Genomic DNA, 15,391 nt, shown 5'->3' on the forward strand with positions numbered 1-15,391 from the left:
CAGTCATTTGTCTTGGGTATATACTAAAATTATAATCACCAAGTCATAGGGTAGATGTATGTCTATTGCCAATCAATTTTCTAAAGTGGCTGTACCATTTGAAGTCCCACCAAAAATATATGATTTCCAGCTATTCAACACTCTCACCAACTCTTGTTATTGTTAAGTATTCTAATTTTAGCCATTCTAGTAGGTATGTAGTAGCTCATTGTGGCTTTAATTTTCATTTTTGTAATAAGCAATAATGTTGGACCTATTTTCATGTACTTACCATTTAGATATTCTCTTTTGTGAAATGCCTATTCAGGTAGTCTGTCCATTTTTTATTGAGTTGTCTCATTGACACAAAAGTAGTCTTCTATGTCCCTAAAAGATAAAGCATATTTTTAATTCATCTGAAACTTCTTTATATGTATCATGTGAAGTAGGGGTTTACTTTTACTTTTTTCCCAAATGGGTACATACATATTCTGGTTTCTCTTCAGATCACATAATCGTTCGCCTCTTACCAAATGGGTACACAGTTATCCCAGGGCCATTAATTGAATAGTTCATAATTTCCCCCCAATTATCTGCAATGCCACCTATGTCTTTTATGAAGGCCACAAAGATATTGTCTTATGTTTTTTCCAAAAATTTTATTGTTTGCTCTTTCACATTTAGGATCTAAGACTGTTTGACAAAGGAATCTGAATGAATTCCATTCTGATGCTCAAGCTGGGATCCAAAGGACCTAACCTAGTTAACATGGCAAAAGGGTAAGTAAGGAATAAATAAGATAACATTGTAGGTCGACACAACCACAGGTCACGTCCAACTTACATACAGTAAGAAGAATATAGTGTATTTGATGAATCACAACAAGGTCAATTTGGCTAAGGTGCAGAGTGAGCCAGAGTATAAACTAAATGAAGCACTAGAGATGAGGGCCTTAGTGATCCAGGCCCCTGTATAGCATGTTAAAGAATTTTTGCCTCTATCCTAAGAGCTATGGCAAGACATTTGAGGGTTTTTTTTTTTAAACGTTTTGGTTTTTTTAATTAATTTATTTATTTTCAGAAAAACAGTATTCATTATTTTTTCACCACACCCAGTGATCCACACATCCATGCCCTCTATAATACCCACCACCTGGTACCCCAACCTCCCACCCCGCCGCCACTTCAAACCCCTCAGATTCGTTTTCAGAGTCCATAGTCTCTCATGATCCACCTCCCCTTCCAATTTACCCCAACTCCCTTCTCCTCTCCAACACCCCTTGTCCTCCATGATATTTGTTATGCTCCATAAATAAGTGAAACTATATGATAATTGACTCTCTCTGCTTGACTTATTTCACTCAGCATAATCTCTTCCAGTCCTGTCCATGTTGCTACAAAAGTTGGGTATTCGTCCTTTCTGATGGAGGCATAATACTCCATAGTGTATATGGACCACATATTCCTTATCCATTCATCCGTTGAAGGGCATCTTGGTTCTTTCCATAGTTTGGCAACCGTGGCCATTGCTGCTATAAACATTGGTGTAAAGATTCTCATATCAGATAAATTAGATTATAAACTAAAGAGTGTAGTCAGAGATACAGAAGGACACTACATAATCCTTAAAGGGACTATCCACCAAGATGATATAACAATTGTAAATATCTATGCCCCCAATATGGGAGCAGCCAATTACTTAAGAAAACTGTTAATCAAGATAAAGAGTCATATTGATATGAATACACTAATCGTAGGAGATCTTAACACGCCTCTCTCAGAAATAGATCATCGAAGCAGAAAATCAATAAAGAAACAAGAGCATTGAATGACACATTGGACCAGATGGACCTCATAGATATATACAGAACATTCCACCCTAAAACAACAGAATACTCATTCTTCTCAAGTGCACACGGAACCTTCTCCAGAATAGACCACATACTGGGTCACAAATCAGGTCTCAACCGATACCAAAAGACTAAGATTATTCCCTGCATATTCTCAGATAACAATGCTTTGAAACTGGAGCTCAATCACAAGGAAAAGTTCAGAAGGAACTCAAACACCTGGAAGCTAAAGACCACCTTGCTTAAGAATGCTTGGATCAACCGGGAGATCAAAGAAGAACTGAAACAATTCATGGAAACCAATGAGAATGAAGACACTTCTGTCCAAAACCTATGGGATACAGTAAAGGCGGTCCTAAGGGGGAAATACATAGCCATCCAAGCCTCCCTCAAAAAAATTGAAAAATCCAGGATACACGAGCTGTCTCTACACCCTAAAGAACTGGAGAATCAACAACAAATCAAACCAACTCCACACATAAGAAGGGAAATCATCAAGATTAGAGCTGAGATCAATGAGGTAGAAACCAGAGATACAGTAGAATGTATCAATGAAACTAGAAGCTGGTTTTTTGAAAGAATCAATAAGATCAATAAACCATTGGCCACACTAACCAAAAGAAAAGAGAGAAGGCCCAAATTCATAAAATTATGAATGAAAAGGGAGAGATCACAACTAACACCAAGGAAGTAGAAACAATCATCAGAAGTTATTATCAACAGTTATATGCCAATAAGCTTAGCAACCTAGATGAAATGGATGCATTCCTGGAAAACTATAAACTACCAAAATTGAACCAGGAAGAAATCGACAACCTGAACAGACCAATACCTAATAACGAGATTGAAGACATTTGAGTTTTAAAGATTACCACACTGACTACGAGAAGATTGAGGGGAGAGTAGTATGAATAAGGATGACTAGACGGCATTGGAGAAGTCCAGCTGAAAGATGATAGATACAGAACACTCTACAAGAAGGATTACGATTAGGGTTTTTTTGGGTTTTTGGGGGGTTTTTTGTTTTGGGGTTTTTTGTTTGTTTGTTTGTTTTGGCGGGAGGAATGTAGAGGGGAAATCATGTGTTAATTCTTTGATGTGTTTAGACCGATATGTTTGTTGATATATCCAAATGGAGACGGTAGTAAGGTACTTAGATAAATAGTTAAGAGTTCAAAGGAAAGACCTCATTAATCCCAAAACATTCCGCCATATCGTCTGTTATTTCTACTACCTCATTAATCATGATTTCTTCGACAGACTTAACTAAAACCTGAATCTTTGATTAACAGTCTTAACTGAAACAGACTTAACTGAAACCTAAATCCTTAAGTAAAAACCTTAATTAAAACTAAACCATTGGAGTTGGCATATCCCTGTTTCAAGTGAAGGCTCTTCCACACCTATTTCAGAGTAAGATCAGACCAGCATCATCTTTGTTCCCCATTACTATAACCAGATCTTTATTCTTCCCATAATGTGAGATACTCCTGCTCCTTTGAGGTATACATCCAACTATATACCTCATTTTGTCACTGTTATCTACTGACTTGGTTCACTCTATTCCTCTCTACTAAGAATTTTTCCTGCATTCTGGGAAAGGGTTTCTTCTTATCTGGAACCTACCCAGCATTTGGTTTCTCAGTCCCTTGACCTCCTTTTCTACAGAAACATTTTTTTTCCCTTTAGCCCTTCCCTTTAATTCATAATCTCAGTGTTGTCATGACCTGAATATGCTTCATTTCTAAAGCCATCAGTTTAAACACCCTACTCAGTAAACACAAATTTCTGCCTCAGTGAAAATCCAGTTCTGCTGTAAGCACACTGCCTTTCTGCTCTAGTGGAAGCTGCTGAATCTTTCACAGCTCCTGCCATTCAGATATTAGAATTGAGATCGATGTCCTCCTACCTCTACAGTACTGCTTTGAAACATTATTCCTCCAGCTTTTTTTTTTTTAAGTTCTACCTCTGCAAGACTTGTGCCTTCTGGCTAGACCATCTTCTCCCGTTTCTTGTCACTGTATCCAAAAGTCTCCTCCAGTTATTCAACAAGGCAAACACACGTGGACAACAAGCCCAGGTTTATCTCAAACCTTGCTGTTATCATCCTTCTGTGTCCATGTAGATGAGCTATTCAGCACTCTGGTCTTTCATTTTCTTGACATACAATGTATTCCTTCTATACTCTACTTCAGCCAGCTTGTACAATCACACACCAAGACTGTCATTCAGAAATATTCCATTTCCCAATTCCTTCCAGCTTTTTTTACCAGAACCTCCAACTTACTCATTTATTTATTCTTTCTACTATTATTCTTTGAAGTTACAGGCACTTCAAATTCTTAGTAACCTCTCAACTTTCTTCCTCTCAACTCAACTCTTCTCTGATAGACTTTATATTGCCTATAACTTCTACTGTCTTCCAATCTCCCTTTCTTCACATACATCTGACAGAACCTTAACCTTGGATAAACTTAAGTGTCACCTCTCCTCTTGCCACCAAACTTTAAAAAGCAACAAAACTTGACTGACGGTAACACTAAAATTAGTGGTTACAAGCCTCAACTGGACCCAAGTAGCAGTCCTAAGTTTTCTCTCATCAGTTTGATCTTTTTTCTCTACAAGACTACCTCAGATCTTTCATAATCTCCTGAAACCTCCAATATCCCAAACGTTTCCTGTATATTTCCAAGCAGTTGAATTCACCTACTACAAATCTACCTATTTTCATACCCACTTTTTCTTTATTTCTTCCAGTTGGAATTGAGGTGTGCTTCATCTCATCTAAATTATTTCACCCACATTGTGCTTGGGATTTCATACTCTCCAACCTTTTCACTGTTCCTATCTTTCAACCTTTCTTTCTCTATGGAATTGTTCCCATCAACAGTTACATATTCTTTTTTTTTTAAGATTTATTTATTTATTTGAGAGAGAGAGGATGAGCGAGAGTGAGCAAAAGGAGAGGGAGAGAAAGAATCCTCAAGCACACTCCTCACTGAGTACAGAGCTCAATGCGGGGCTTGATCCCAGGACCCTAAGATCATAACCTGAGCCAAAATCAAGAGTTGGATGCTTAACCAACTGAGCCACACAGGTACCCTCAACAATTGCATTTCTTAATTTTTACCTATCTTTATTTTTTTTTTATTTTTCCTCTTAACTTCCCTGCCTGAGTCAGCCCTAATTCTCTCATCCTTATGTACAAACTTCTCTAAAGAGTTGTCTATACTCACTGTTTCAATACTCCTGACATTCACTCTTTAACCAAATCCAGTCTGAATTCCACTCTGTCACTACAATGATACTGCTCAAAATAAGGCTGCTAAATGAACTCTTATTTCAGGAAATGCAATAGATACTATTATTCCTCACGCCACTCCATTTCTCAGTCACACTTTTGTCAGTTGATTCCCCACCCTTCCATCTTGAAAAATTCTCTTCCTTGGACTTCTTTGACATCATACTCTCCTGATATCCTTCCTTTGTCTTCCCCTTGAAAGTGTAGTTCCTCATAGATCTGCCCTATACTTTTTTCACTTACATGCTTCCTATATGAGGTTATCAGAATTTATCATTTTAATTATCATAGGTATTTTGATGACTTCAAAATGTTAATATTCAATCAAAATCTCTCTCCTGTATACCAGGTTCATATAAATGACTTCCTATTGGACATTTTCCTACTGACATTTCATAGTCCTTAGACTCAACATCATAAAATAGAATGTTCTTTCTGTCACCTGAAACTTGTTCTTTTTCCTGTGCTCTTACTCACAATAGAAGATAAAATGTTGTTCTACAAAAGCCAAAAGCACAGGCCTTATTTTGATTCCTCTCCTCACTTTATCTTTATCATGTTTCACAGATTTAGCACCTACCGCTTGTATTCACCCATTAAACTAAATCTCCAGTACAACATTCTTACCCAAATAATTGTCATGTTTCTCCTCAGTTATTGAAAAATCCCCAGCCTTGTCTTTACAGCCATTCTTGCCTCCCTTGTGTCCCTTTTTGTGTGCCATATATAATGTCACTTAACAAATTAGTTCTGATCATATACATTCCCATTTTATAAAATAACACTATCTCAGTCTCTAGTCTACAAATGTGACTTTCACTAGAAATTTATATCTGACTTATTCACAGACAAATCTAGATGGACAATTTCTTTTCTTACTCTTAAAGTTAGAAAATCCTAACTCTTAATTATAGGGTGTTGGTGACTACACCAAGTATTTCATGGCCCTTTCAGATTGCTTGGGATATTAAGACAAAATGAAGATCCAGAAATTATAGAGACATGTCTCAATAAAAACTATTATCAGTGCGCCATCAGATTCAAAGTTGTCAAGCACATTGCACTCAACAGCTGGAATGTTGGATATTTCAACTTGTCAGAGAATTGGTTCCAATTCTAGTCTCTGGTTTCATTTGGCTCTCAAAATATATTCTACGTGTTCTAGTAAAGCATTTAAGTGTGAGCTTTAAATATGCCTAATGATATGTTATCAGTTTCTTTCTTCATTGAGTTCAGGAAGACCTTTAGATTTGAGGAAAGAGCCAAATTCTTGTCAATCCTTTTGGAAACCATTTGCACTTAAGACATTTTCATAAGTTATCCACAGTATTATACATAATGATGTTTTGTCCATGAAATCATAGGCTTAGGCTGTTCAAAATACTGTGTCTTCTGGTAAAGAAGAAAAACTCCTATGTGCTTATTTTTTCTCAAGTGTAATCATACTCAACTATATGTGTTATTTTTTTACCATTTCCGTACACAGAATGCAGAAAACATGCATTCAAATCCATTGTTTCACCACTTTCACAACTTTCACTAAGTCTACTTCAGGAGGTATAACTGTTTTCCTGTGATTATAGCAATCTGTAGAATAACATTCAGGTGCCAGTTCTTTATTTTCTAAATAAACTGTGATTTGCTGCACACAGAGCTGTTGCTCCTTCAGGTAGACTCCCAATGCAGCTTTTCTAGTCTTAGTCATGGGTTACAACACAATCACTGACCAAATGAAAATTTAAAATTTCTTCTTCCATAGTATGGATTTTCAGCAATAAATGAAATGAAATGTTATCCAGCATTTCTTCCAGATGTACACATGATAGATATGAAAGGGACTGATTCATATCTTACATAGCTGTAAAGCAAATTTTAAAGAAATTTATCTTCATGTTTGATAGAGACTAACTCTTCCACTTTGTGTGTCATTGATATCATGTGATCTCCTATGTTTTCTGTCGTATTTTGCCCAACTGGCCTTCTGCTTTTTCACTAGGTATATTTCTCATAATTAACTTTGCAGATTGTTTTTAGGTCATAAGCTATACTTTCTTGTTTTACTTTTCAAAATTCTTTGCTAAAGATTTAATTTTCTGTAAACTATCACTATTTCCCTTCAAATAACCTTACACAGTTTCCCATATAATAAGTTTATCTGTGTGTGTGTGTGTGTGTATATATATATATATATATATATATATATGACTTTATCTAATACAGAGAATACAGAGAAATATATGTATGTATATTTACATACATATACATACATACATAATATAGAGAAATATATGTATGTATTTCTATATATAGTTCTTATATATTTCTTTATAATTATGATTCACATTTTCCTGTTTTGTCCCATATCTAATAATATTTAACTGAATTCTAGCCATTATAATATTTCATTTTTAGTTATTTAGGGATTTTTTCATCTTTTACGTAGTGTTGAAATCTGCTTTGGAAAGCAGTTAAGTTACTTGTAGGTAAGCATGATCCTTTCGAGCCTTGTTCTTTTTTTTTTTAATTATTTATTTATTTGACAGATCACAAGTAGGCAGAGAGGCAGGCAGAGAGAGAGGAGGAGGAGGAGGAGGAGGAGGAAGCAGGCTCCCCCTGCTGAGCAGAGAGCCTGATATGGCGCTTGATCCCAGGACTCTGGGATCATGACCTGAGCTGAAGGCAGAGGCTTTAACCCACTGAGCCACCCAGGCGCCCCTCGAGCCTTGTTCTTAAGAGAAGGGAGTTGAGGGGAATTGGAAGGGGAGGTGAACCATGAGAGACTGTGGACTCTGAAAAACAATCTGAGCGTTTTGAAGGGGCGGGGGAGTGGGAGGTTGGGGGAACCAGGTGGTGGGTACGGACTGCATGGAGCATTGGGTGTGGTGCATAAACAATGGATTCTGTTACACTGAAAATAAATAAATAATTTTAAAAAAGAAGGACTTTGCCTATTGCTGGTTTTGGAGATGGAGGGCTAGGAGCATGAGACAAAGAATGTAGGTGACCTCTAAAATACTACGTCCAGAAAGGAACAGAGTCCAAGCCAATATCTTGATTTTAGCCCAGTGAGATTATATGTCTGACTTCTGATTCAGAGAACTATAAGATAATAAATTTCTGTTGTTTTTTGATACAAAAAAAAAAAAAATTGCTAGAAGAGATCTAGAAGGGACTCTCTTCTAGGCTAGATTAGCTCTACTACTAAGGCTGACCATTCCTCTACTGCACACCCAGGGTTTGCAAGGAGGTCTCTTCTCTATAAGTGGTAGGAATTAAAATGTTTGGGAGCTTTGTAAGCTCTGAAATTTGTTCAGCTTGTATCTCGCTGGAAGTCGGTTTTTCCTTGGCTCTCAAAGAATTTCACCCTAAATATGCTCAGATTAGTATTCGTCCAAATACCTTTCTATCCTCTTTCTTGCATAGCTCCTTAATCTCTGGTATCTCCACAGTTCCAGCCACCCCAGTTTCCTTGAACAACTATATCTGTCTCCTCAACTGCGCAAGGCTTCTAAGTATTTCTTGCTTTCCCATTCCTGTGTAATCGACTAGAAATTGCCTCCAGGTAGAAATTCACGGGAAAGTAGGATTTAACTTGTCTGTTTCCTTTCTTTCAGGAGTCAAACTCCTGTGCTATTGTTTGAAAACAGTTATTTCATATGCTATTTATTCCTATTTCTCTAGTCATTTATACCAGAAACACGATTCCCTTACCAGTTATTCTTTCATGAGAGACACCTGTAGCTGATTTTAACAACTTTCTTCAGAGTGTTAATTGCATCGCATTGTACCTACTTTGCCATGATGAGTATGATGTGGAAAGATGCCCATGTAGTCTTTGTGTTTCCTCTGATTTACGTAATAAATTTATCCATATCTTTCTGGACACATTTTTTGTGAAATGAGGATATATCTTAATGGATTAATTAAAATGAAAATGGCATATATCACAGACATTAAAAATAGTATTAAAATGGCATGAATATGTTAATTTATTTATTATGTTCAGTTAGCCACTTATAGTACATCATTAGTTTCTTATTCTTGTTTTGCTATAGGCAAATTGTTTTGTTCTCCCTCCATGGCTTCCTGAAAGATTTTGTCTTTGGTTTTAATTTGAATGTGAATACCTAGGTGAGATTTTCAAAAAATTGTTCTGCCAGGAATTAGAAAAAGAAGATCAAACTAAACCCAAAGTAAGCAGAAGAAGAAATAAATATAAGGTAAACCATTGGCCAGTCTGAAGGCAGTATATAAAATTTCAATTTTCATGCAACTTTTTCTGTAACTTTGAAAATACATAAAAATAAAAAGAGTGGGGAACCTGGGTGGCTCAGTCACTTAAGCATCCAACTCTTGATTTCTGCCCAGGTCATAATCTCAGGGTCCTGAGTTCAAGGCCTGCTTCAGGCTCTGCACTCAACGCAAAGTGTGCTTAAGATTCTCTCTCTCTTCCCTCTGCCCCTTCCCTGGTTCCCATGCACCCTCTCCAGCTCTTAATTAATTAATTAATTAATTTAAAGACAAGGTTTTCCCATGTAAGTCAAAAGTATTCTCCTTTTTTACACTGTACCAATTACTGAAATCCTTCCTCCATTTTCATTTACTTTACATTTGTGAGTATGGCTGTCTTATACAAGACTTTGTTTCTGATATTTCCCAGGGCTTTTAACTGTCCTTTTGTTGTTGTTGTCAATATAATAAAGTTCCACACATGCACACACACACACACACACACACACCCTACATATGTGTGTGCGTGCAGACAGGTTTTTCTTGTTTGCTCTTGATTGTTAGTAAATGATTTTTTTCATTTTATTTTTATTGTTCGTATTGCATTATGGTCTGAAAACAAGGCCTATAAAATTTAGACTTGTTTGAATCCAAGTTTTCTCTTAGTTGAACAACATGATTCTGTTTTTTAAGTCCTTTTTTTTGAAGTCCTACATACTTCAATTTTAAAAAGTTTTGATTTATAAAATAAAAAATAGGGATGCCTGGGTGGCTCAGTTGGTTAAGCAGCTGCCTTCAGCTCAGGTGATGATCCCAGCATCCTGGGATCGAGTCCAACATCCAGCTCCTTGCTTGGCGGGGAGCCTGCTTCTCCCTCTGCCTCTGCCTGCCACTCTGTCTGCCTGTGCTCCCTCGCGCTCTCTCTCTCTCTCTCTCTCTCTGACAAATTAAAATAAATAAATAAATAAATAATAAAAGTCCCATAGGCATGTGGGGAAAATATGTATTCTTGTTTTTAGAAAAATGGCTCTCTTCTTATTTATTAAATCAACTTCATTTACACCTATCTAAATCTTTTATATTATTATTGATTTTGTTCTACTTATTCTTTTTTTAATCTTTCTATTATCAAATAATTTCAAATTCTCAGAAGAGTTGCATGAATAGCATGGTAAGCTTAATACCCTCTAATAAGGGTATTAATACCTTAATACCCTGGTTCAAATTTTGCCAGTTATTCTAATAATGTCCTTATACAAAAAGGTCCAGTTCAGGGCTACAGTTCGTACTCAGTTGTCCTGTGTTTCCAACCTCCTTCAGTCTGGAAGAATTCCTCAGTCTCTACTTGACTTACATGACCTTGACATTTATGAAGGTCAGCTATTCTATAGAAGTTTTCCAAAGTTTTGTCTAACATTTCTTCCTACACATAAACAGGTTATGAATTTTTTTTCTTTGCTCAAGTATTAAAGAAGTGATGTTGTTTCTGTCCTATTTATTCTGTATTAATGTCTTTCAGGGCAACTGTGTTTTTCATCAAATTCTTGATTCTTAAAGCATTTTTCCTTATGGGTTTTGCTCATATATTGTTTCGAGCATAATACTATTTGCTTAAAATTTCATTGTATTTGATATTAATATTGCTTGCCCTACTTTCAGATTTGCATTTGCCTAATATATATTTAATCACTTCTTTATTTTTAATCTTTCTACGTAATTTAATTTCGGTGTTTTCCTTGTGAGCAGTACATTTAATCTCAACTTTTTTTGTAGCAGGTAAATTCTACCCATTCACATTTATTGTAATTACCAATATGTCTGGTCTTATTTCTGAAACTTTATTTTTTAATTTTCTAATTAGCTTTCTGTTATCTTTTTTCTGTCTTTTTCTGAATGCTCCATTTTTTTCCTTTTGCATTCTTTTTCACTTGCTACCAAGTTCAAAGGGGCACTACATAATTCTTATATCCTGTATAATTCTGTGTCCTAAACATTAGAAAACACCTACTTAAAAAGAATATTGATATATTAATGTACAAAAACTGAAGAATGACTATGTATCCACAATGCACTGAGTTGAGAGCCTTTGCATATTTTTATTCTCTCCCCACTTCCTATCTTTGGTATCATAGATTTGAAATGTGGGTTCTAAGTTATTATATTATACAGGTTAACTTATTTTCTCTGCCCAAAAACTACTCTTAACATTTTCATGATAATTCACATTTACATTAGTAAGAATTATTCAGTTTTAACTATGTTTTATTGTCACTATTGCTCCTTGTCTATTTAATCTTCTCCCAACTTGAGTCTTTTTTCTGATTCATTTTTCACTAAGCTGGATTGGTTCCTTAAAATTGTGTTATGTTTTCTAAGCTCTTGCATATCAAAAATGTCTTTTTTCCTTTCTCACATATGAAAGATATATATGAGGATCACACTGTAAAATCAGAGTCCTTTAGTCTTATGAATATGTAAATAAAATGCTACTCACATAGCTTCCACTGTTGCAGATTGGATTATCTTATAACGATCTGAGTCACTTTCTTCTTTAATTTACCTATTACTTTTCTCTAGAAGCTTGTAAGATTTTTTTATCCAGGAACTTAATAAATGTCACCAGGAGCCCCAGGGCTACTGTTGTTGTTAATTCTGTCTAGAGGTCAAACGTATGCCCCTCCCCCTAAGGAATGCAAATGCACCAAGACGGTCTAGCCCTCAGCTATAAGCAGGCTCTAGTCAAGACAGACAATCAGCATTAGAGAGGCTCGTCTAGGGCTCTGTAGGCAACTAGTGTGAACCATGAGTCTGAGTTGCAGCAACTGCACTGCTGGAGGGGTTGAGTGGGGACAACGCGGAACCCTGATCTCTAACCCTAAGCCTTATGAGACTGCTGGGAAATGAAACAAACCGGAAATACATAAACAGGGACATAAGATATGGATCCGTTTATTGAAACTGGTGTGCAAAAATAACAGTGTAATGACCAGAGTCAGCAGGCAGTGTCACGGAGTCCCAGTGACAGTAAACGAGAAAAAATGTCCTTTCAGGAATGTAGAGGTACCAGTCATAAACAGACAGGAATCTGGAAGGGTCAGCCTCAGAAGTCAGGGTCATATGATTTCATCCCTGCCATTCCTGCAGTTCAGACCTAATCGCTACGTGTAATCTAGAAGGTATTTTCTATGTTTTTCTTCCTCTCTCCAGAATATATATGATTACAATTTAGCTAAGTCAAGCTGTCCACATACACTTTAGTTTAAGCCTCATTTTTCCACCAACAGTCGCCAAACAAGTGATTTTCAAACAACTTATCAGAGGGAAGCTTAGCCTCCACCCCAGGAAACTCGTGAGTGAACAAAATAGGACTGTTCTCAGAGAGTGGGGCTATGAGACAATAAAATTGTCATCCTCAAGTGACTCTAATTCCTGGTCCTTGGCCTGCACATTAGATATCTTCACTGCCTTGGAGAAGAAGTGACATAGTCATTTCCACTCATATTTAATTGGCCAGATTCCCACCTAGCTGCAAGGGAGAGTGGGAATGCAGTTGCTCCTATAAAAGACAGCAGTAATGCATATACAAAGGCAGTTGTCTCCCCAGGCAAGTGCAGAAAAGAATCTGACACTGAGGCTGAAGGTCAGACACGGGACTGGTAGTGAATTCATTAAAGTTGTGACTATCAGTGGGATTTCTCTTGGCAACACCAAAATATCAGGTTGTGCTTTCCATTCATACACACACACACACACACACACACACACACCTCTGAAACCCCTATCTGACACAAGAGCAGTATATTCGACCAACAGTGGGTCGCCAATGTTAGTCTTTAAACTTGCCCATTGGACTGTCATTGACCAAGGCTAACGTCTACAGCTCTCTTAACTTGGTGATGTTAGATATTCAGAATAATAATAGTGGGGCCTTGGAAATAACCAAAATGAGTTAAGTGTAGATATTGTTAAGCATCCTTTAGAATCATTGTCTGAAGTTTGTAGCTCATAGTTTTCCTTTAATTAAACTCTGCTTGCTCTATTCGGGTGTTTAAATTACACAGAATATGATGTTCTGTCAGATGCTCTTAAGGTTAATGTAGAATTTCCCTCACTAATTTCCTTCTTTCATTCAACATTTCTGTTCCGCTAACACAATGAGATGCAGTAAAATTAGGTTCCTTTCTTGGTGCTTTCTTAGCAACATGAAGGGCACAGTGTATGCACTGCATGAACAGAAACTGAATTGTACAGAAAGTTACTGTGAAGACATCCAGAGCCCTCATTTGTTGTAACACCTTCATGTTTTAGACATTGAAAGAGTTTTCTTGAAAATGTTCAAGGGCTTCCACAAACCTGAAACTCCTCATCCAAAACCTGCTCTCATCTCTGAGCAGGAGGGTAAACAGCAGCCATTCAGTCTGCCTTTGAGGGTCCTTGGTACACTCCACAGTCCCAAAACCAATGACGAAGGCAACCGGACACTGGCTCAGTGGGAAAAAGCGAAATCTAGACCACACAAAATGAGGAATTAAGGGAGGAAAAAGATCTTGTACCAACAGCCACCGAAGAAGCCACAGCCTTCATGCTGAAGTGAGGTATTTTGTCTGTGTGTTAAATTTGAGGACCCAGGGACACCTGGGTGGCTCAGTTGGTTGGACGACTGCCTTCAGTTCAGGTCATGATCCCAGAGTCCCGGAATAGAGTCCCGCATCGGGCTCCCAGCTCCATGGGGAGTCTGCTTCTCCCTCTGACCTTCTCCTCACTCATGCTCTCTCTCACCTCCTCTCTCTCAAATAAATAAATAAAATCTTTAAAAAAAAATTTGAGGGCCCAAATGACTGAGCTTGAACTTCACAGCAATAGTGATGAGAATTTTTGCTAAGCTCCTTTCTACTACTCAGCATAACAAATATTTTATAATCTGATCTCTTTTCCATTTTCCCGCTTTCTATTTCTTATCCTCTCTTCCTCTGTAGCATTTTCCTTTCTGTGATTTTCTGGATTTCCTCCTTTGTGAGTCAGCCTCATCGGTGACCAGAGGCACCAGACATGATTTAGCCTAGTTGGGGGTAATCAAACGAAAGCAGTACCTGAAATTCGTCCCTTCCCTGAAATTCTGCATTACCCTTGGCACACATAATTTGTCTGACTATATGCTTAATGGAAAAACACTGAGGAAGGGTTCACTGGGTCTTCTAGAAATGCTCCAATACTCCATGCCCTGAGACTGGGCCCTCTGGTGCGTCCACTGGCAAATGAGACTGAAGTGACCCTGATTTCTGAGCTACCACCCTTGCTGGAACAGAGATCTCAATAGACATCCCCATATATGAGCCTGGGATTCTTGGTCCAGATTACAGAGTTCTGCTTATGATGCTAGCTCCCTGAGGGTTGCCTTGGACAGTCTCTTCCCTCTGGACCTCGGGTTTCTCATGTGAATAAAGGCAGTTGATGAAGAAGGAAGATAAGTTTCAATTACCTTGATGATCAGCATGGATTGGAAATGGTTGCTTGGGTCACTATGTTCAGAAAGATTCTAAGTGTCCTGGTTCAATAGTGTCACTGCACTCTGTTGTCACTGCGTTATTTCACAACGACTAAGAGCAGTGAGGGAGAGTACTGGATTTGGAATCAAAATTTCCTGGACCCACTCACCAACTGTGTAACCATTAGCATTATACTTAAACTGTCTAAGCCTCTGTTCCCCCACCTATAAAATGAAAATAATATTACCTGCCTTACAGAGTACTGTGGAATGCATGAGACAATTCATGTAAAGTTTATAGCACAGTACCTTATAGCATAAGCCCATAGTGCATATAGCAAATTATCTGCATGGCCCTGAGCTCACTTACAAGCCCATATAAATATATAACAAAATATCTACCATGGGCAGAGGATTGGGGAGTGGTGCTCTACCAGTTACCATTCTGAGACCAAATACTTTCTAAGGTGCCTTCCAGCTCTCAAGTTCTGTTTCTGTGGATTCCAAAACATCACAGATTGAGGTTTAGCTACCTTAGTGGCATGGG

The sequence above is a fragment of the Mustela putorius genome, unplaced genomic scaffold (genome assembly GCF_011764305.1).
Source record: "Mustela putorius furo isolate JIRA1106 unplaced genomic scaffold, ASM1176430v1.1 tig00003899_pilon_pilon_pilon, whole genome shotgun sequence".
NCBI lineage: Eukaryota > Metazoa > Chordata > Mammalia > Carnivora > Mustelidae > Mustela > Mustela putorius.